Genomic DNA, 7,569 nt, shown 5'->3' with positions numbered 1-7,569 from the left:
GTTTTCGAGTTTGTAAATTCTCGATAAAAACGACTTTAGAACGAACATCAGTTCTTTCATTAGAAGATTTGACTATCGGGGTTCGATTACAGTCTCCCAATTAACTTCATTGTCTAACCCGGCTTCATTATGGTTCGCACCAGACAGAGGTCTGCCTGTTAGTTTGCATGTAATCTAATATGGAAGAAGGACCTGGTGTATCATGTATCATGGATATATGTAGTAGATATTCACAACATAGTCTGAAGTGGCCGCCTGCTTAAGACTCTGCCTGAAATAGATTGACTACTACTACAATTGTCGATCCTAATTTGATTAAAAAAAACAAGTTAATTCTCCCTATTTTCAATCAAAAGCATGTACCTAAAAGCAGGGACGGACCTAATCTATTAGGTGTGTTGGACTTAACTAAATAACCATAAAATTTTTGAATAAATTGAGTAAATTTTATTATATTTTTAATAATTGAATAAAACAAAATATTGAATTACATTGAAAGTTTTTAAAAAATTAGGGGTATATTCACATTTTAACCTGTATAAAAAAAGAGGAATGATACATATCTCTACTGGGAGACAGCGACTGGGAGAGCGAGCGATGGTCTACGTGGCCTGTGGAATTAATAAATAAATAAAAATATAATAATAATTAAGACACACCTTTTAGAATATTCTCTCCTCCTATTAATTAATTTATCTCTCCTTTTATTAAATAATTTCTCTCTATATCTACAAATTAATTTATCCATTTATTCCTATTCTCACTATTATTATTTTACTCATTTCTTTGATATTTTAACGGTTAAAATAACTCAATAATTTATAACAAACTCTCACATTAAATATTTTAATAATATGTTTAAATAAACTCTAAACCTTAAATCTTAAACACTTGAATTTCGCTGTCCCAAATCGCTCTATATCATTATTTATAAAAAAAATTATTTTCTGGGCGAGTTTTCATACCACCAAACCTCTACATAGATAGGTCCCTACACTAAAGGAAGAGAGAAGGCGGATGAGAGAAAATAAAGAACTTTCAAATTATATCTCCTATAAATTCTCATTATTTAAATAACAGAAATAGTTTGATATAATATAATTTATACATTTTTTTTTAAAATTTATATTAAAATATCAATTCAAATATTTGTATTATTCATTCTTTATTTTAATTCTTTATTATCTCTTATAAACCAATCAAACAAATCCAGAAATATATGGGTTATTAATTTTCAGTCAAACAAACCCTGAATATTTTTTAATTACTAATAATATTTAAAATAATAAAATTTTAAAAAATTATATTTGTTCATAAACATGAATATATATAATTAATTTTCATGACAATAATTGAATAATTTGTTAATTAATATATATATAGTTACAGAATTTATATATACATGAATTAAAAAAAATAATATACTTAACGTTGAAAAAACATTAAAAATATCTCATTTATATATATTAATATGAGTTTTACAATATACATGGTTAAGGGTGAGGTTGATATGCAGAAATTAAGGATAACTCAAGTCCATGAATAATATTTTTGAATTCATTAATTTTGTAAAGGGGAAGTTTATCCAAATAATCTTGTCGGAGTTTAAAAAATACTTCCATCGTAAGAAGACTATCTGAACCAGCCTGATGACTCTGAGTGCTCGGTCTTCTTTCCACTTGAAGAGTATTCGTCAATCTGTCTAACCCACCATAGAGTCCATTAAAAGACTTCATAACGTGTTTGAGGTCGAAAACTGATTCCCCGAATATTTGCATGACTAGAACCATGAACATGAATACATGATCGGATCCGATGGGAGGGGATTTCCAGTTAGAATCTTGACGATGAATCCAAAATCATATGCACCATGAAAAGTGATCCAAACGCGAGGAATCTTAGAGCAACACTCCACAATCCGTCAACATAGAGACTAACAATCCCGAATCAATATCATCTATTTTGTTCCTTGCAAAGTCAATACCCTGATTCTTTAAAAGTGCTATACAGTCTGAGTTGTGAACATCTGAATCAACGTCAAAATCCTTGATATTAAACTGCCATACAAACGAAAGTACGGATTCGGAAAGAGGGTCGGAAAAAGTTGACAGTGTTAGACCAAATTGGATTAACTTAAGGGCGTCTACATTGGCCTTCATATAAAAATAGTTAGTTTCAGGAGGTAGACTCGAAAGGCAATAGTTTGGAACGTCGGGCTTATAGATAGTGCTAGGGAATTCCGTATCGAATGACACAAACGGTGTAAAAGGAAGAATTTTATAAATCATAAAAATCTCTTCACTAATATTATAGTTCCAAACTTCATGGACGGATACTATTGTTGGAGTACATAACTGTAAAATAAGAACTAAGTCTACCTCGTAGGTGGATAAATAAAAGAAGGTTATGATTTAAAGAGGATGTATGACTAACTGATCCATAAACTCATATATAATTAAGTTTAATATTAATCATAATCTTATTTCTATTCCTAAAATATTATTATTATTATTTATTTTAAATTTAATCAACTAAATAATTTGAATTAACAAATTATAAATTCAATAAATTTAGAATTATTAATTACATTATCATCTAATAAATATCATAGATAAAATTTTAATTAAAATTCTTATTAAAATTTATTATTTTATTTTTTAAAATTTAATGTTAATTTATTTTATTTTTAAAGAATGATGTGTCACTACATCACTCGTTGGAAAATTGATAAAAGATGGGGAGAGAAAAAAGAGAGAGAAATTTTGTTTTTTTGCTAATCAAATTGCGCCACATCATTCTCTCTCATCCCCTCTTTCAAATTTCCTCTCCCAATCATTTCTCTATTAAATATTATTTAATAAAAAAAAGAAAAAATATAATTTATTAACCAATGAGATAAAATAAAATTGCATAATTAAAAAACAAAGAATGCAATCTAAACTCATTCAAATGATTAGGGTATACCTAATTTTAGGCTTAAAACCCTGTCCTCTTTGTTTTTACAGTTGTACAATTTATATTTATTTATTTTATGTGTTTCAATGTTTTAACTTATTTTAAAAAAAAAATAAAAAAAAAACTCCTAAAAATAATATTTTTAAAAAAGACAAAAAAAAAATTCGTAAAGACATGTTTGTCTATATTTTTAACAGTTTATAACTAATTGAAACACGTCACCCCTTCTTCTCAAACGTTGAGAAGGATATTCACTCAGAGTATTCATACTGTTTACAATGTTTACATCGAACATCCAAGGCTAATTGACGGTTCGTTTTTTTACTTCTCATTAAACTCACTCTATTGAACAGAAACAGATTTTGTCAACTTCTAGTGCTCACCACTCACACAAAATAGATGAACTTGTAATACACTTAAATTTCTAACACACAATGATTTAAAAGCTTAAGCAATTTTATAACAATAGATGGAAAATAGTGAGCACGATTGTGGAGTTTGTCAACAGAATTGTTATGGTGTGTCCGGTTGTTGATCCGGTTGAGTTCTGTTATCTTAAATAGAGAATATGACAACGATCATATTCTTCTTCAACGGATATATATATTTACTTGATGGTACTTCGTTTCTTGAATCTGATTGGTTGAGGATTGGCATAGTACAACTTTGGGATATCCTCTGATCTTGTTTGATAATAAGTCAACATGGCATTAATTTGATAATGATTTCCGAGGAGCAGCTCAGCATGCAAATTTGTCTTCTAATGATTTAGTTTGTCTAGGGTAATGTGATAATCATATGCTCCAAGTGGACTGTATCGGACTTAGACCGAAATAGTGATCTAAATTTATTTTGCAGACTTCTGTTTCCCAAGAGGTTTCATCAGACTTGTATTAAAATGGAAATAATACAATCTGGACATGTGAAGGCTCCCTTCTGTAATTGCTAAAATTGTTCTGTATAACACTAAAGATGAAATTGTCGGTTGCGCTTAGTGTAAGGTCGTCTTAGCATAAAACTGGTTCCGCTTCTTGGATCTGACCAATCAAACTACCGATCGAATTATCGATTTTTCCCTTTGTGAATAACTGGTCAAACTACCTTTAAATGAATATTACCGGTTCCGCTTCTTAGAGTAAAACCCGGTCAAACTACTGATTCCGTATAATATCGGATAGACTATCGAATAAACTACCGAATAAACTACCGATTGCGCCGTCTTTTATGAATCGAAGATACTACCGGTCGGACTGCTGGTTGGTTTACCGGTTCCACTTCACAACACATAACCGATAAGTTTACCGATCAGTTTGTTGAGCGGTAGAGCCGTTTTCTACTACCGAACCGATTCACTACCGGTTCCGCTTCTTGTATAAATGGCCAAACATAAAACCGATCAGATAATACTGATTTGCGTCGTCTTTATAAGATCGATGAGATAGTACCGGTTGCAATCCTTTAAGTAAAAGACTGAACGAATGATTGATCATACTACCGGTCAACTAGTTGAGCGGTAAAACCAATTCTTATTACTGAACCGATCCAGATAACCAGTTGAAATTCTTTGATAGATAACCGAACATAATACCGATTTGCGTTGTCTTTTATAAGACCGATGATACCGGTTTCGGTTCTGCTAAATTTTGCATTTGTCTTTTAAGGAAAACTGATCTTCTTTGTTTTTTGGTTTTCTTTATCCTGCACAAAAATTAACCTGGTTAAATGTTTTTAGATAATTAATTACTTATTAATTATTTATCTAATTTATCTAACACAAGAGAACAACTTTCAAGCTTCGAATCAAGATTTATAGAAAATTCGCCATTAAATTTTCAAGTTTTCGGATTTTTCAAAATCTTTTCATAACGTCTTAAAGTTTCGATTTGAGCAACCCTAAAGTTTCCCTAAGGTCTAAGGAGTGTTTTTCAATCATTGGTATGCTTTCAATCACTCTTTAATTCATACTTCCAGTTTGAATTTGAAATTTTTATATTTCAGTTTTCATAAGCTTGTATGTTGCCTAGTTCTTGATTTTTTATTATTGGAAATCGATCTTAGGATTATTTATAAACTTTTTGTCAAAGTAAGAATCGATCAATCGGTCTTAAAAAGTAAAACCCAAATTTAAATTTGGAAAAATTTAAAAATTGGGTTTTCTGTTCTTGAACTAATCTTCAAGAACAACAGCTAAAAAAGTTTCCCAACATGTTTCTAATGATGTTGGATAGCTATTTGGATCATGTTTGACCCATCCTGATCATGTTTGATCAAAATCAAAATTTTCAAAATAATTAAAAAATTTACGTTCTTGAATTGGTCCTAATTAACAGTGAGTGTTCATGTTTTGATATCAATCAAATATATAAAGTATAAAAAAGCTATTGACAAACTCCTTACACTTCAAAACATATTTAAAACCAAAACCCGATTTTTGGCCATAAACTATTTTGAATGAATTTATCATCACCCAGGTCGATTGATACATTGGATGATGTTCTAAATATTATTGGGAGCTTTATGAAGCTACTTAGGCCATTGGATCAAAGAATCCAAGCCTCCATCAAAATTGCAAAACCTACAATTTTGAAGTTTTTGAGGACCGAGAACTCCGACCAGGATCGAGGAGTCTAATCGAGAATCTTCAGTCCGGACCGAGAGGTCCGACAAAAAAATTTAACCTATGAATGACAGGTTCGACTGAGGCTTAATCTAGGACTAAAAGGTCCGACCAAGTATTTTTACATCTGGTCGAGAAATCAAACCTATGACTGAGGAGTCTCGCACCCGACTAAGAATACCCAAACCTAGGACTGAGGCGTCCAACCGAGAAGTCAAACCTAAGACTGGGGAGTCTCGCACCCGACCGAAAACTCATAAATCTATGACCGATGACTTCCACATAGGACCGAGAATTCTAGTCAAGGACCGAGAGGCCTTAACACCCCGACCGAGGATCTTGAACCTAGACCGAGGATCCTGAACCCATACTGAGGGGTTCTCGACCAAGACCGATGGTTTTTTTAGCCACGACCGATAAAACGAACACGGGACCTAGGACAGCGGTCATAAGGCCTGTTTGGTCCTATTTTTTCAAATTCCAATTTTTTTTGTAAATTTGGAACCTCAAACCATTTTCTAAAAATTCCAAAAAATAAAAAAATGATTTTAAAATATTTTTGGGATATTTCCACACAAAAAATAGTTTTCAAACTAATGTTCTAAAGGTATTTTCTTCCTTAGTCATCATTAACAACAGGTACTAGCATTTAGATAATTGTTGTTATAAGTCTTTAAATACGCGTAAACCTATGTATGTTTAGGACTAGAAGAATAATTGGTTAAAATAAAACGTTATACAACCGATTTTTAAATCCTAATACTTTTCAAACTAATGTTCTATAGATATTTTCTTCCAAAGTCATCATTAGCAACAGGTACCAGCATTTAAATAATTGTTGTTATAATTTTTAAATATGCATAAACATATGCATGTCTTAAACCGGAAGAATAATTTGTTAAAATAAAACGTTATACAATTGATTTTTAAAAGCCAAATTGATAAGTTGAGACCATTTTTTTAAAACGGGTACAGAGGATAAAGCACTAAACTATTTCTCGAGTATCACTCAACTACATACTAAAAGAAACTCTGGCTAAAAATATGTGTGTAAACGTATGCTAGTGGGTTGATTTTCAAAAAAACAATTCACGACTCTGTTTTTAAATTAATAATATTTTTAATTAATTTAAAAACGGATTTCTAAAAAATTAAATTATAATTTGATTACTACTAATCCTTGCCTGGTTTAAATTTGAACCCAAATCAATTCATTTTAAAACTGTCAAAATTTATTTAAAATTTTTTAAAATAATATTTTATTTTAAATATTTTTAACACGTAATAAAATAAATTTCCTAAGAAAAGCAAATTTTATAAAATAAATTAAATAAATAAAACTGAACAAAATGTTTAAAAGAAATATTAAATTTAAATTTAAAAAAGTGAAATAAAAGAAAAGAAAAAACAATTATGACTCAAATAATTAAGCTTTAAAAGGTCAGGTCACTCGTCCTTAATCCCTGTAGTTAAATTCTGCTTTGAAAGTTAGTTAGTTAGAGAGCATTTTAGATTTATTTTTTATTCAGTATAAAGAACTTTAATAACAATTTTAGAAAATAGAAAAAAAAAAGTTCAGGGATAAAATTATTAATTAACCCTAGTAAATTATTAATTAACCCTAGTGCTTTTTAAATATATTTGTAAACCAAATATATTTGTAAACCACCGTTGACTTCTCATTACAGAAAGTCTTTTTTTCTCCTAGTGCCTTATTTATTAAGATTTCATCGAAAATTATAAAGTTTAGTATTCGTAATATATTGAGCCCAATGAAGAATATAAAATATAAAGTTTTCCTTTTCCATTGTAAGTCTCTTCACATTCTTTAAATAAAAAAATTTTTCCAATTGGACTGTCGTAACTATGTAAAGGAAGTGGTTTAATACAAGTTTTGGCTTCATAACCATTAATCCTATTGTTATTGTACATATAACACATAATCATTAATGTGTAAAAATATTGTTGAAATTGTAATAATAAAATACTAACACAAA

Source organism: Impatiens glandulifera, chromosome 3 (genome assembly GCF_907164915.1).
Source record: "Impatiens glandulifera chromosome 3, dImpGla2.1, whole genome shotgun sequence".
NCBI lineage: Eukaryota > Viridiplantae > Streptophyta > Magnoliopsida > Ericales > Balsaminaceae > Impatiens > Impatiens glandulifera.
This window is presented reverse-complemented; position numbering follows the sequence as displayed.